General features: G+C 36.7%; 1 long non-coding RNA gene across 1 annotated transcript in view; it reads right to left on the bottom strand.

Moving 5' to 3' along the window:
- The window catches only part of LOC128793804 (uncharacterized), a 103,504-nt gene that overhangs the window by 38,486 nt on the left and 48,019 nt on the right, over positions 1-16,999 (bottom strand). Inside the window, exon 2 of the long non-coding RNA XR_008432888.1 lies at positions 15,072-15,177. This is a non-coding gene — a long non-coding RNA (uncharacterized LOC128793804). The remainder of the gene's footprint in view (positions 1-15,071; positions 15,178-16,999) is intronic.

Genomic DNA, 16,999 nt, shown 5'->3' with positions numbered 1-16,999 from the left:
AAGAGTTAAACAGTGAAAGAAAGCTGGAAAGAATTGGTTTGGGTTTATTCTTTGTTTTTAGAAAGTTTTATAATTAGTGTTGGGGCATACTGGGCACTGAATTCATTTCCTAGTATCACACATAAAAGCAAGCTGAATTCCTCTCAGTGCAAAACCAACCTCAAGCTACCTTGACAACAAGATAACAATAACCCTGTAATTTCAATTGTTCACTCTTTTTTATGGGTTCTGTATCTCAGTGAAGTCTCATCTTCCCAGCCCAGTGCCATAGGCTAATAATCTGTAACAAAACTCACCCTCAAAAAATGTCAGATCTAATGAAAAACACAACTTCACAGATGAGAAAGTTGGCCCTAGCTAAATCCTAAGGGTCCTAGCTCTCAGATTCTTCTCAGATTCTACTGTTTCATCCTCTAACCCTGAATTAGAAGGCTGTGTGAAATTGAATTATTCCTGTTTCTTTCTACTGAATCACTCATTCCTCATCAAAGAATAACTGACTTCCAAAGATTGAAAATTCCACTGCCAGTTGAGAAAAAAATTACCCCAGCAGTTGAACCCAAAACTTGACCACCCACCCTCATGATGTGCCAAGTGATATTTTTATTAATGAAGACACAGTTCTTCAATTGCCACTTATAGAATTTGAGTGATTATCATTTAAAAATGATAAAGTATCTCCTCCCACTTAGGTAGGAATTGGAATATTTGGATTTGTGAATAAGCATTGAACTTTAACTCTAATGGCCTTTGATACACTACAAAAGTTTAAAAGTTTCATATTGATTCGTGTTAAAACAATTATTTTCTGTCAGCAGTCTAAAAAAAAAAATCACCCCAAACCACTTCTTTGCTCTTGGCTTTTTCCCTGTCTAATCTAAACACTGAAAATGTCAAGTTTTCTCACTAATTAAACATGTCTGTCTTAAACTCCACTTGTATCTTTCATCATAATGGTGCAGAGTTCCAGGGAGACATTATATATTCATGTTTTCAAATACAAGATGTAAAAAAATACAAATATAAATTTAATGCAGGAATCTCTTAATGAGCAAAGCAATTATGACATGGGAGAAATGAAGGAATTAGCCTCCTAAAAACTTCTCAGTATTTATGGGCCCAGGGCTTCAGAGTCTGGTTAAGACAAATTTTTATGCAGATCCTCCATAAAGAAGTAGAAGCAAATGTGAGTTATTAGTGGAAGTCAGGTAAAATGTGCCTAAAAAGAGAGGATGGAATCACAATTAAATTTACAAGATAAATTATAAAATACTCAATTTTTAAGACTGGGACTGAAATCTTGTACGAAAAGATTCTTGATATTTCAGTTCTACTGTCAAAAAAACCAACAAATCAACAAACAAAAATATTACAACAACAACAAATCCTAAAAATTCAAAACTTTAGCAAAAGAGGTTTTTGTGAAGTCCAGGTTTAAAAATGGCTGAAGCTTCTTGGTGCTTGTGTAATATCTCCTAGATTATAGCAGTTGACACATTCATAGCATAAATTCCCATTTTGCTTCTTTTTGTCATTTTCTTTGAGGTCTCTGTGTTGCCAGTGATTATTATGATTAGTAAACTGAATTTGATAAAAATAACAGGTCATGGAAAATATATATTGTTAGTATTTTTCATAAAATAAGGAATAATCTATGAAAGGAGTAGAGGGTATTTCAGATGGAAAGGAACTGTAACCACAGAATAAATTCAATAGGTCATCAAATGTGCAATATGAGCAACTGGGAAAATTAGATGGAGAAGAAACACAAGAAATTTTAAAATTCTATCAAGCAAATAGGATCAGAATAAAGCATGGAGAGTCATCCTTGCTCCTCCATTATGGGACAGTGGCTCTCCAGTGCCAGGCTGTCCTGGCACTGGACAGACAGGGCTCAGACAGGGCTCAGACAGGGCTGTCCTGGCAATTCCACTGCTCTGTTTTGCAGAATTGCAAGGTCTCCATTCCAATGTGTAGCACAGGGAAAAGGCCACCTGCATGCCAGGACTGTCAGAACAGGGAGGGTTCCTGAGCACACTCTGGGTAGACGGGAACCTACACAACAAAGTAAAAGCTGAGAGTGCACAGGGAGCTGCTCTGCACCTCCCAGAACGTGGTTCCTGGACAAGACCTGAGATCAGACACTTTCCTCCCCTCACCTGGAAAGAGCTCTGCCACCAGCTCTGCCTGTTCCCTCTTGCACAGTCCCACACAGCCCCGCCACAAAGAGCTTCAGCTGGGGAGCTGATTCCAGAGCACAGCTCAAAATGCAGGCTTTGGAAAAGCTAAAAAAAACCCTAGCATTTGCTGGCCAAACACGCTGTGGAAAACTCAGCATTTTGAGCAGAAACATGACTTTAAGAAACAGATATGGGGAAGGTACCAGACAGACAAGTATTGCTATCTGGGGTGGCTGTGGTCTTCTCTAGGGCACCATTTCAGCACTGAAACAGTGCCCCAAAACTTCGTGCAGCACTGAAGAACTGGCACACAAACTACTGGGGATCACTGCTTTTAACCTACCAGACTTTCCTGTAAAAGAGTCCTTAAGAGAAACTCATCCATGCAGGAGCAGACTCACACCACTCAAAGCAGAACTGCACCTCTGACACCTTTTCCTTCCATTCCCATTTCTCATTGGTGCTGCCCAGTGAGTCCCAAGGAAACTGGGAATGGCAGTGGGTTGGGAAGATCAAGTGCTTGATGAAATTATAATGTTGTAGACTTAGCAGGCAATACATGGGTACAAAGAAGTTGTGCAGTTGTGGGAAGAAAAAGAGGGAAAATATGAAGTGAGATTTAGGGCCAGAAATGAGATTAAAGTGGTGTTTGGGCAGGGGTAACAAAGGATTTAAAGGAGAAATTATTCAAGTACTATTGAAAGAGAAGTAACTATGTTATAGTTGGATTGTTAATGTTAAGGAAAACTAAATCATTCTGAGAATTTTAATCTTTAAATATTTTCCAAATCACCACTCATCTATTAGACAAATCACTCAAGCATTACTCCTGAAAATCCATTAATGGCTTCTGATTGTGACAATTAAACTACTAAAATAGTTAACCTCTTTTTCTGGTATTAGTTTCATCTTCAACACCCTCTTTATATATTCATACTTAATCTTTCTCACCACAATAAGTATCTCTAAGAGCAGCAAGAGAGTCAGTCAAATTCTCAGTTATAAATCCCATTTATGAGGCCTTCATGCCTTACCCTCTCTCTTGACTGTTTTCTTTTAAATCCTTGCTAGTTTTTAACAAGCTGACATGCAGCACTACAGAAATTGTTGGGTAGTTCCTACACTCCTCCAGCCACCTTTCCTTTGCACTATGTCAGTCTCATCCAACTGGAAGGTCACTGTCCAGTTTTCTTCCCTGTACCCTTACCAATTTTAAGTACTTTTAGCATATAATTCACTTGTGAAATATGTATTTTTGACCCTTTCAGTGGGAGTTGTTACCTCAGCTTTTCATGAATATGGTTTATTTCCCCTGCACAATCAATATTATTCAACAATGTTCTATTTTCTTCAAAATATTTATACTCACATCAATAACATGCTTTTCTTCTCTCAGGATTTCTCTGGTTTCTGATTTAATAACCTTAGTTAGTGGTGTAAAATCTCCCATCAATAAGATCCTTTCCCAGACATCTCTCCTGAGTGACTACTCTCTCTGGTGCCATCTTCTATTATGACTTGCTCTCTTGATTTTGTATGACCACTTACAAATTTTTTTATTTAATGTTTTCTTTGGTCTCCATTTCTGTCCTCACTAATCATAAACACTTTGTCTGAGAACCATTTTCTTTTGTGATCCACTCCTTCAGCATAAACATTTTCAACTATGCCCATGAGGGTCACATCAGTAACTTCTCAACGCTAATCTCTTGCCCTCCTTCAGATTCAGCAGAGTTTGAAAATGACTATTGACATCAGTTGCATCTGTTCCAGCAGTAACTCAATGAAATTTCAGTGGAGCCAGGACTCTAACTTCTTAACTTTTAATTAAAATGTAGATGTATACATTCAGCTCTCTGCACCACAGATTCCTTCAGGATATATTTTGCAGCTCTAGATGAAAACTCTCAGTCTTTTCACTAACACAGAGTCGTCTAATTTCTTGAGTGGTACTTTGATAATCTCGGAACAGCCTCTTTGCAAAGAAGGACCAGTGTTTTTGAATTGACATGCTACAGCTACAGCATATTTTATTGCTACAATAAACCTGTAGCTATTAAAGAAATTAAACAATGAGTATGATGTGCTTGAGCTTTTAGCAAGTGCATGTGGGTTAGTTATTTTATGATATCTGACTCAGCTACTTCTGATGAACTGACCAGAGAGAATACCCATATTGCTAGGGAGAGCACTTTCAGTAGACTCAGAAGAGAAAACAGACACAAAGTGAACTTTTCTTTCCTATTCCCAGGGTCACTAACCTAGTTTAAAGTGATGTGACATCACTAGAGAAAAGATAAATCCTACCTGAACAGAAATTTTCCCCTGTTTATTACAACTCAGCCAGAACCAATCCTGCAGGCATATGTGCCTAGGTGCATCTGTATTCATGTGAGGAATGCAAAAAGCAGTAGGAACGTGGAAAACCTCTCACTGAGTATCCCCATAACTGTGATTACAGCCAGTAAGATCCTGTGTTCTTTTTTGAAGGATAATGAGTAAAGCCATCCAAAAAACAAAGTGAGGGTAAATGGTCCAACTGGTGAAATGTCCAACTTCTTGTCAATTTTCAATTATCATCCGTGATCTATATCCATTTACACGGAATCAGGACAGTTTTTTAAGAAAGTAAGAACAAATTAAAGAGCACATAAGGAAACGTTACCCAAGACCTGGGACACCAAAAGAATGGAGGTGAAAAATCAGAAAACTATATTACCAGAAATTTAGGAAACACTTCTATCCTAAAATTTATTTTTAATAGAATTCTTTATTATCATATTTTATTCTGACACAGTGATGTTTTAATTGACCTTCTGCATATTTGTCTTTCCTCTCTCTAATTATTTATGATGACTGGGCATGTAGGGACTATAAATGATGAATCAAATTTTTCCATAATTACTTTTGAATTTTTTACTATCCACAATATACAAAAGCCAAGGTCACAGGAGTTGCCACTTATTGGTGATTATAAGAGGCCTACCATTTTCACATCCTAAAATCTGAATCTAAACATGGAAAAATGCCAAGTATTTAGAGAAATGAAAGGCCATAAACAAATTTCTGGATGCCAGGCTTTGCTTTGGGAGGGAAAAAAATAGAAAAAAACCTGCCCCTAAGGGACTATGAACATCTTACAAAAACTGTCTGCCTCATTTAAACCTTCCATGCTTATTAGGATGTCTGCTCACATGCTCTGAACTTTAGTGTGCTGATGACCTTACTTACAGAAGCAGCCATAAACTTCTGCTCCATTTCTGCTTGCACTGATAAAGGAAGAACTTTCTGCACTCAGAATTACAAGCTTTGAAGATAGTAAGGTAATGCAGAAAGAAATTTCATATTCCAATGATAGTTTGGACATGGGAAAAAGTCACTACAGCAATAAAAGAGAGGGTAAAACAGCTGAATACATAAAATGTCAACTATTACAAAGATGTTGCATCCACCTGTAAAGGTTTAGAAACTACTGCCATAAAAATTGCCAAACTTCTATTTACACAGGGTAAAAGGGCAAATTTAATGGACTGGATTATGCCCATTAATTTGTTTCATTAATTGCATTTTATAGCTTTGTGAAGATCTTAATAGATGATTTAAGATGTGGCACAAGCTTAATATATCTGGTATTTAGCAACTGTGCAAAACAGTAGATTCATTTCACAAGGCTCAAAAGACTGTAACAAAGTTGGCCTGCATTTGGACACACACATATAGAATTTTTATAATTCTTCTCAAACAAAGCAGATTTTTCAAAAATTCCCTATCACAGTAACAGCTAGAAAGCATTTAGTAGGTGTTAGCGAATATTCTAATTTTTAAAAAAACCTTTTCATTAAGTTGTGAGGGCAATGCAACTATTACATGCATTTTCTCATCTTTGATGTGATAGGAAATGACATTAGAGTCAGGAGTGGAAAATTAGATGTAAAAAAAATTCCATTAACAGATTGGCAGGATTGACTTATCCTTCAAATATATTTTATTACATTATAAATATATTTGAAGTTCCATGCCCATAATGTGAAATATTTTACTGTAATATCATTGTGAAGAGAAAGTTTCTTCATAAAACATGGCCATCATAGGGTTTGTAATCCTTTTCTAACCTTTCCCTTAGATGTGTTCCTTTTGGGTTTTTCCACAGGGTTTCCGTTACACGAATATTCTCTCATGAATCTAAAGTCTCAGGGATCTGATTGCAGAGTTTTGAATAATAAAAACCCACGTAAAGACTTGAGTAAGATGAAGCTTTATTATTTGGAAATAAACCCTTTTTTTACACTGATGTTTATACTGGTGTATTAAGGCACCGTAAAGCTCCAACTAAAGTGCAAGCTGCTGTGATATATGTGCCCCATTTATAGTATATGCAGATCATTTGTCAGCTACACTAGCAAATCTAATTAGATGTTGTATTTTGTATTAATGTAAAGAAATATATTTTTGCTGTGCATTTTCTTCCCCAAGGAAGTGTAAGAATAAGATTGTTTGTGTTACTCACATTTAAACAGTTATAAAATAAGTACCTATGACAATTTGAATAAAAAAAAATCCTAAAGATGTATTATTCAAAAGCAATGGAAAGAAGTTGTTGGATTGGATTATCAAGAAGTTACCATTAAAAAAATTACAAACAATTAAACTATCAAGGGAAAGGATACAAATTATTGCATGGGGATTTAGAGGCATAGACATGTAATGAACTGTAAATTAAAGTCATTTATAAGGTACTACTGGAAACCATATATAAAAACAACTGCTTAGTCAGCAAAGGTGAGTTAAATTATGTGCCACTGCAAGAAGAAATCCATGGGACAGCCCACTGCATGCCTATCAAATGTTGGCTATCTTCAAATTATTCAAAACTGTTACTATGTCCCAAAGACAGCCACCAAGTTCATTGTCACTGCAACACTCTCAGCCACTTTCCCTGCGGAAGAGTAAAAGGACACAGCCAAAAGTCCCACTGGGTGGATATACAAAGTTCACACAGCACACCCTCTCTGCTCCCCCTCACTGTTAAAAGGTCAGTTATATAAGGTAATGATGGTAAAGAAGGTGCTTTAGGGAGAGCAACAATCTCACAGAGCTGAGAGATAAAAACAGGGACTTAGTGAGGGAATCCTTCCACAGGAAGGATTTCACATTAGAATATCTCATACGGACCTCAGAGATCTCTAGCAGGTCTTTAAAAGAGTCTTGGGTTTGTTTTACTTTTGTATTAGCTCATTATTTAATGCAAGTGTGTATACTAAAACCTATCTTGTACCATTGCCCTAAAATGTTATGAATTTATACTCATTAACAATTCAATTTCATAACAGCATATCACTTAAGTAAAGATATTATCTGGTGCCATATAAAGAGTCATAATGGAAAGCACAGCAAATATCCTCAAATACAAATATTACTTAATTTTTATTGATTAAGATATAATAAAAATTAAGTTATGTTCTTACAATACAGTGGAGAGAAAGAGTAAAATAAGACATTCTCATGGGCTCAAGATTTGCCACAATGAGAGCCATTCTCAGATTTTCTCTTGTTATGGCTGCTTCAAGTTTTAAAAAGATTCTGAAAAGCTGCAGAACTATGGAGCATGTAAAATGTATTATATCTTGATTTTTTTTTTTCCTAAAAACCTTATACAGTAGAAGACATGGACATATGCTTTTAATTGCCTTGCTGGAAATTGTGAGAATAAGGCATATGAACAAATAATGTATTAAATAGCAAGTGACAGAATGGTTACCATGGTTAACGTCTGCAGGCTTTTTATATTGAATGGTAAATAGTTAAATATCTATATATACTCCAACAAGTGGACAGAGCAGGAAGAAATCAGCCACATAAATGTAGGTTTCTTTCTCCTTCTTTTAACTTGCTTCTATAACCCTCTTTTCCTTTCTTTAGTGCTGTTATCCTCCTCCCCTCTTTTGAAGAGGAAAGTGAGGGCTATTTTTGCCTCTAAAAAGAAAAATGATGAAGTGAAGATTGTGGGCTATCTGTAAACCCAGATTTCAGTTGGATGTGAAAAGCTGTCAGTGTTTCGTACACATTTTGGTTCATTAGTAGAGGAATGTTATTTCAGACAGTCATTATGTTTTACAGGTTTTATTTGCCCCCCATAAATATTATACCAAAGCAACAGACAAAAGTCTTTATAATTAAATCAAAACAATTCTGCTTATGGGGGCAACGGCATTAAAACACACATCTTCAGGAGAAGATATAATCTATGAATTTTATGGTCAACCAAAGCAACTTGTCAAGCAAAGTGAAATAATTCAATTATTTGAATAAATAACTCCTGTAAAGAAGACCTTCCACATTTGACTGTAAAATACTATTAGAGAATACCTTGTCTTGCCTTTCAGCTGTACTGACACACAGGTAATAAACTGGAAATAACATTTACCTCCACACAGGTTATAAATTCTTAGGAGTGCAAGTCATTTATTTATTTAGATGGTGATATTGGAATTTAGTTGCCTCATTTCAGACACATGAAAGTTGCTTGGAATCACTCAAAGCTGGATATTGCACTTAAATGATTTTAAATCATTTCACAAGCAAATTAAGTGTAAAAGGAAGTATTCTATTTTCAGAACTGTCTATCCATAAATTATTCTTCTGAACAAATATTTACAGTCCTATGGGATATATAGACTCTCATATTTGATAACATTTTCTGAAGATTAACTAATTATAGGATACATCACTCATCCTAAATATTGGCTCTTCAAATTGCTAGAGTTATACAAAATGACTCATGCAATTGCAATTTGCTCAGGTATTTTTTTTTTTAATGTTTGTATCATAGAAAGCAAATTTTTTTTACTTTTTTTTGCTAAATGGTGATATCCTTTACTTAAGACAATATTTACATTACTACTTTTTTTTTTTTTTTTTTCCAAGAATATCTGCCTTCCCACTAGATGTGGAAGTGTTTTTGCAATGCCTTGCCTCTACAGCCAAGATTGATTTGTGGAGAATGGCCTGGCAAGTAAAAGGAGGGGAAGACACTTTTTAAACCTGTCATGGGCATTTCTACGTCTTCTGTGGTATTTGAATTGTGTGTCCTTTCTGACAAAAAGGCCATTGCCTGCTGTGAAATAGATCAATGGGTGATATTGTGCACTGATTGCTATTTGTTTAAGAGAAATCTCACTGACTGACCCACTTCCTGTAATGCATAAAAAATAAATGACAGAAGTAATATTTTTGCTCTTGTTTCACTTTCATTCATCTTATTTGATCAGCACTGAACAAAACTGACATCTCATCAAACCCAGAAGTGTATTTCTGCACCAGGTTCATCAGAGGGTGGCATTTAAAACACAGACATTGCAGGAACAAATGTATTTGCTGCCTCTGTCCATTGATGTAAACCTGACCTTTATCCTGTAGATTTATTGACACCGTGCTGCTTTGTATCATATTTTATTACTATGTGGAAAGTCTGGCAGGTCCTCTCTGTAAAACCACTCCTGATTGCGATCTGAAAATTTTTGTGTCTGTAATAGATTCATCTAAAGATTGAGAAAACTAATATGTCTTAATCTTACATAAACCAAGATGACTTAACTACACTTTTTAAAAATGCCTCCACATTGGTCTGTGTTTCAGTGACACCAGTTCTTAGGGACACCAGGCAAGGAGAACAGCATCACTGAAGAGTATTTTCCTACAGTTCTTTTCACCATCCCACAAAGCCTATGTGCTAGTTAATAATCATGTTCCAGAAAAGAACCTATTACATATAGTCTTGTGATTGGTATTTATGAGTTTAAAATAGTCAAATAAACTCCCTGTACAAAACACAAACTAGGCTCCAACAACTACATTCCTAAAGCAATAATGGATTTACCTTGTTTTGATGCTGTATACTGACACTTTGTTCCTGCAATCACCTAGGAGACACATAAGCCCCTTAATAAACAGGGTATTCTAAAATTCTTTGGATTGATACATAACCATTTTAACTACAACAGATTACAGGTCTGTGACTCAATATTTTGTTTTGCATGGGAAAATTTTGATGAAAGCAAATAAAAATTAACAAAGCGAATTTGAATCATGCTGAAAAAACACCTTTCCAACTAATTGGCAAAATAACAGTTTGTATTTCTTCAGTATGTTCTTTTCCTAAATCCCCTGGAAGCTTTCCAACAAGCCAGAACACTGAAGCACCATGCTGCTGAGCCCTATGTGAATCACATCTGTGTTGTTGTTTTCAGCCTTCTAGGCTTGAACATACTGAAAGAGTCAATGCTTGGCAGTAAAGCAAATAGGCTATTTTCCTTAAAGAAAGAAAAATCTATTATTCTTGCGCTGAAGTCTGAAATCCTAATATTTACCCTCATCTAAATAATGTGTAATTGAGCACTAATATAAACCAACTCCAGATTTCCCTCAAAATCGTTTCTTTTCTTAAAATAGAAGTGGAAAGCAAATGAAAATCATGTTTTCATTCCTGCATTAATTGAGGATAAAAGATTAGAGCTCAGTCCTTGAAGTCAAGAGATAAACAAGAGATAAAGAAGGGTAGCATAAAAGGGGCATTTTCACTTGTCTGCTAAGTGTCTGAATCTGCACAGACATCTGAATCTAGGTAGTTGCCTGAAATCACTTTACAGGCAGTGGAATGAAATGGGCATTTCTAGAGGGCAAGTTCTCTGACATAAAACACCATCTTTATTTGGGATATGGTAAATCAATGCATCCCAAAAGTACTTCGTGAGCTTCAGGTAAAGCCAAAGGTCACACATACTGATTTCAGTGAAGGTCTGAACTTACATGTGTTCCCTTTGAGTGAATTTTAGAGATTTAAAAGAGAGCTTTTCCAAGAAGCAATTTAAAATAAACAACACCACAAAGTCAGAAGAAGGAAGGTATGGATTTTTTTACACACACACAAAAGTCAGTTTCTCATTCACTAGATTTAGATTTCTCTAAATTTCTCACTTTTTAGATTTCTTAAAAAATATAAGCATAAATTTCAGTCCATATAACTAAGATATCCTGTATTTAGTCACAGAATATCTCAGAATACATAGATATGCATAGATTATCCCAAGTTGGAAGGCACCCACAAAGATCTTTGAAGTTCAACTCCTGGTCCCTCACAGGACACCCCAGCAGTCCCCCCTGTGCTCTAGAGCATTGTCCAAACTCTTCCTGAGCTCTGTCCGGCTGCTGCTGTGCCCAGTGCCCTGGGCAGCCTGGTCAGTGGCCAACCACCCTCTGGTGAGGAACCTTTTCCTGATATCCAACCTAAACCTCCCTGAGACAGTTTCATGCCATTCCCTCGGCTCCTGTCACTGTCACACGGAGCAGAGATCAGTGCCTGCCCCTCCTGTTCCCCTCTCAAGGAAGCTGTACCTGCACTGAGGTCTCCCCTCAGTCTCTGCTCCAGGCTGAACAGACCAAGCACCCTCTGCTGCTCCTCACACATCTTCTCCTCAAGGCCCTTCACCATCCTCGTGGCCTCCTCTGGACACTCTCTAATGGCCCAATGTCCTTCCTCTATTGTGGATCCCTCTGGACACTCTCTAATGGCCCAATGTCCTTCCTCTACTGTGGATCCCTCTGGACACTCTCTAATGGCCCAATGTCCTTCCTCTACTGTGGATCCCTCTGGACACTCTCTAATGGCCCAATGTCCTTCCTCTACTGTGGATCCCTCTGGACACTCTCTAATGGCCCAATGTCCTTCCTCTACTGTGGATCCCTCTGGACACTCTCTAATGGCCCAATGTCCTTCCTCTATTGTGGACCCCTCTGGACACTCTAATGGCTCAGTGTCTGTCCTCCATTGTGCCCCCAAAGCTGTCCCAGACCTCGAGGTGAGGCCACCCCAGCTCCCAGCAGAGTGGCACAATGCCCTGCCTGGTCAGCACAGCCCTGCTCACCACAACCTTTGTGCCAGGGGCTCACACCATGTGCTTGTCCCACTGAATGTGGCATGCTCTGTCCAGAAGGACACTGTAAGAGACAGTACTGAAAGCTTTACTGAAATCCCAAGAGATTACATCAACTGGCTTCCCTTCATTAATGCTGGCAGTGCTTCTCCCTTTGCAGATACTATGGGAAACAGGAGAAGAAAATGTCACCTTCAGAATGGAGATCAATTAATAAAATTTAATATTTAACTGGTTTTATGGAAAGAAAACACAAACAGCTCCAGTAGTTCATGTAGAGCCCCATCTAGGTGGAATGAGATAGAAGTGTTTCCAGTTTTAAGAAATAATATCTATTGATTAGACATAATCAATAGTTACTTTTGAAATGTTCTGGGAATTTGTGTTTTTTCAAGAGATAATTTGTACCTTAAAAAATAATTTTATTTTGCTGTAAATACAGTTTTTAAAATTCAAAAAGAATTTTCCTTCTCAAAAAGAAACATCCTAAAATGCTGAACCAGATGAACCATTTTGAACAAACCCTAGTTTGTTTGTTCATCATAACAATGGCAAATGAAGTGTTTAAGACTAAGACTCCCATAATACTTCATTAAAATTGAAGGTCAGTACCTTACTCCTGGATGATGTTCTCTGTACCTAATTAGAATATCTTGTCTATGAAGCAGCAACTCAAGTGATGAACAAAATTCAATGTAAAGAAGATAAACTAGATGACTTGACTACTTATCTCCAAAATCATTTGAATTTCTCTTTTGACCTCTTGTAGAGAAGCAAGGAAGTACTAGAAGTGTAGTCTATAAAATGTGATAAACAAGAAGAGATAGATGATGAGAAGATGAGAGGAAGGATGCTGACCATCTCTGCTAATCAGTGAAACAGGAAAAACAGATATATTTTATAATTCAGAAACCTCATTAGAATAGAAACTAGCTACAGCAGTTGTATTCACATATAAGGAATATGACTTGCAAAAACAGATGCTTTCTCCATCATCTGCATTCTATAGCTAAAAATGAGTCTTTAAACCCTTCTCTTTAGTTTACTGCCTGATTACCATTACAGATTTAATATTTGTCACAATTACATTCTACGAGTTCAAGCCCATTTTCATGTGAAATGCTCAGATGTCCAGCCAATTAGACATGACCATGAGCTCATCACATAAAACTTATTAAGTAGCAAAGTTAGTTCAAGTGATAATGATATTGCCTGTTGAGACTTGCTGGGGGATCCCTGAAATGGATGTTTTAATTATGTTATGAATATACTGTCTAGAGATCACTGTCCTTGTGTCTACTGGATGAAGCCCAGCAAGCCTATACAAGTAGTTCATGATAGTTTATCTAAGAATCCAGCAAAATATGAGCAACTTTCACCCAATATAATGTTCAAATTATTTGCCTGCAGCAATTTTTCCTACAGTTAATATGCAGCTTCTAGAACATGTTTGTTAGTTGAAATGTAATTTGCTTAGGCAAAACTTTCATCCTGACAAATGTTCAGTTTTTTATTTATAATTTTATTTAAAATGTTTAGTTTTCATTTATACACTACTGGAGTATTTCAGTTTCTGGTTAAAATGAAAAAGCCACTGTACAGTGTGTTTTGCCTGCTCAGATCTCTGTGGCCTCTTGCAACTCCAGAGCAGGTTTTTAATGCTTTGTGGCACTACCCAGGGAGGTCACTGGCAAAGAGCAAAGAGTGGTTGGGACACAAGGAGCTTGAGAACAGTTTAAAAATGGGGAACATGCTTAGGTGCAGGTGTACATCATCTGAAATCATATTTACTTTTACAAACCTCCTTATCTTCATAGAACTTTAGCTCTGGCTTACAGAAGTGATTATGAAAATCACTGACAATCACCATTCATTTTATCAAGACAAAAAACAATCAATGTGAAAAGAGAAGTCTTTTGCAGACAACCTTGGACAGACACAGATTTTTACTACCAGGATAATACTGTTTTCTGCAACAGCCACATATATTTTACTGAGGATAAAGCTGGATTTAACAATGACAACATTTAATATGGACTTTAATCAGTCGGCCTTACCTCTAGTATTCAAGAAAGTTGTACTCAATTGTCTACTCTAGTACTTTTCTTAACATATCACATTTGAGGTACTCTGCAAACAGCCTGACAATGATTCCTTGGTTTGGATCAAGAGTCAAACATTTGCAGATGCTATTTTATGTCTTGGCTCAATTAGCAGGGAAGGGTTGTGAGAAGCAGTTTTATCCTGATCCTGATAAATCGCCTGACTAAGCACACTTTTTGTACTGGCTGCAGATGTTTACCTGACTCACAGATTCATGGAATCTGACAGAGATGACTTTGAGGTCTCCATGTGTACACCTGATGTATGCAAATATAATTAATATATTAAATATAAACCATGCTGGGGCAGTAATTACTAAATTACTTTATGTTTGCAGATATAATGCCAATAATATTTATACAACTCCCTCAGACTGTATTTTCTAAACACTATGTGAAATTATTCTCTAAAAGTAGGCAATGATGATAATAATAGTAATAACATCAAAAAGGAAACTGATTCTTTCTTACTGAAGGACAGAATCATAAAATGAGTGAGGTTGGAAAAGATCACTGGAGGTCCTCTGGTCCAACCTCCCTGTTTGGGCAGGATGCTGTAGAGCACATTAGTCAGGTCTGTGTCTGGTTGGATTTTTAATATCTCCAGAGAAGGAGATTCCACAAGATTTCTGAGCAGCCTGCAAAGGTCATTTTGAAATTCCCTCGATTCACACATGACAATTTACTGTGACAGGGAGGTGGAATCCCTGCACATGTGTGTGATGCAGAAGCTGTTTGCCTTCAGTTGCAGAACTTGTCCTCAGACAGGAGAGGGTTTCGAGGACAATTCACCATGGAGTATAAACACACAAGCAGTCAAGAGCATCAGCAAGTGTCAAAGATAAAAGCAACCTTCTTACCTCAAGAATTCTGGCAATCTAGTATGGTTTTGGTCACTTATCTTGACTAAACCAGGCTTTCTTTCATGGAAAACTGCAGTTCCAAGACAAACAGCAACACTGATAACTAGAAGGTAGAACAAGAAAAAAAGAAAAATCACTGGTGGTAGGGAATAATTATATCCTCAACAAAGCAGTGCATGCAGCTGTAAATAACGGCAGCACATCTCACAGAAAACCATTTTAGTATCTGCTGCTTGGAAATGAGGCGGACCTGATCCCCTGGAGACACTGGATCAAACAGAAATAACCCAGCAGTTCAGAGAATATTTAACCTACAAAGCAGGCCAACTTTTACATTTTGAAAATCCCCAGCCTGATCCAACCATTGTAACATAAGTTAATTGAAAAGATCAAATTTTAAAAATCCACTTTAACTCAAGAATTAGGGAGGAAAACAGTGCATACTTTAATACCACATACTATTCAAAAGCATGGCAGTGCAGTGTAGGAGAACTATATTCAGCTTTATCTCTGCATCTTCTACCATTGGAGCAGTTTCTTCTTTTCTTAGCAAGGCTAAGGGATCAGTGATAGGTATCTTAAGTGTCTTAAGCCCAAACATCCCAAGGAAGGGAGAAAAACCTATTTAATGTGGCTCAAGGGGTAGGAATAATAGGATGCAACAGAGCAAAGGCTGGATTTGGAAAGGAAATACTGATAATTACATGGATCTGACCAGGTAATAGTCTTCTAAGCGTCCTTGTGAAACGCTTTCATTTAGGGTATTTTTAAAAGGATTAAACCCTTGGAAATTTGCTGTAAAAAACTTTTCTGTATTGACATAGGAACAGACAAAGTAATGAAGCAAGTAAACTTTGTTTATTTAGAACTTTTTTAATTCTATGATTTCTGGATTTTATTTGCTGGAAAATTATGGTTTTCTTCATACTATTTTTTGTTCTTGCATTGTTTTCCTGTCACTTCCATCCTTCTTTCAGTTTCATTCTGACATGTTTCACTTCATTGGAAGACACCAGGCTTCTATAGTTTTCAGGAAATTAAAAGTTATATATATATATACAAACTCAAGGTTAGCCTGTCTGGAAATTCATTCAGCAACTGAGCAGAACAAGTTGCTTATGTGTAATTTTTTTTTCTCTAAATTGCCCGTTCACTTTACTTTAGCTAATTGGTATTGTCCTGCAAGATTGCACAGATTTAAACTGAAGGACATTCATCACTGGGAAAGGAATCTGTAAAGAAAATGTATTAAAAAAATAAAGATATATTTCAAAGAGGAAAGCAGAAGGAAGCTGCTAATCTCAAAATATCTTTTGTCTCCAAATATTTCCTCTTCTCTCCATGTCTTGCCCCGAGACTCATAAATACCCTTACTAACAGTACTGAAATGCTCTAAAGGACAAAAATCACTGCTAGCAGCACTCCTTGTAAAGAGTTGATAATATCTCAACAAATAAGAAGTTTGTCACTATTTTGTACAAGTGCCTCATGCCATGATTGCAACCAATATTACTGGCAAACTATTTCATAGCCAGAGAGGAAATTAACATCAGTATTAAACATTCTGATAAGTTATAACAAGATTAGCTGTAATTTAAAGAAAAGGTGTTCCAGAGGAAACCATGAGGAAACACAAAGAACATATTCTTATGATCTGGAATTTCTTTTCATCCTTAGCCAAAGGGCAAATAAATTTTCCATGTTTTAGCCAGACCTGAGGTTCACTTCGGGACACTTATCCTTGTTTTTGTTTACATAGGTTACATACTTGGATATATCCAAACTGTACCCTACCATTCTGTAAGTTCAATTTACAGTCACACTTTCTAAAAATGGACACAAAACATGCAAATATATGCATATGCAAATTTTTCTCAAATAGGAAAAGAGAAAACCTAATTAAAAAGCAAAGTTGTGCATGACCA

The sequence above is a fragment of the Vidua chalybeata genome, chromosome 11, assembly GCF_026979565.1.
Source record: "Vidua chalybeata isolate OUT-0048 chromosome 11, bVidCha1 merged haplotype, whole genome shotgun sequence".
In the NCBI taxonomy this organism is placed as follows: domain Eukaryota; kingdom Metazoa; phylum Chordata; class Aves; order Passeriformes; family Viduidae; genus Vidua; species Vidua chalybeata.
This window is presented reverse-complemented; position numbering and strand designations above follow the sequence as displayed.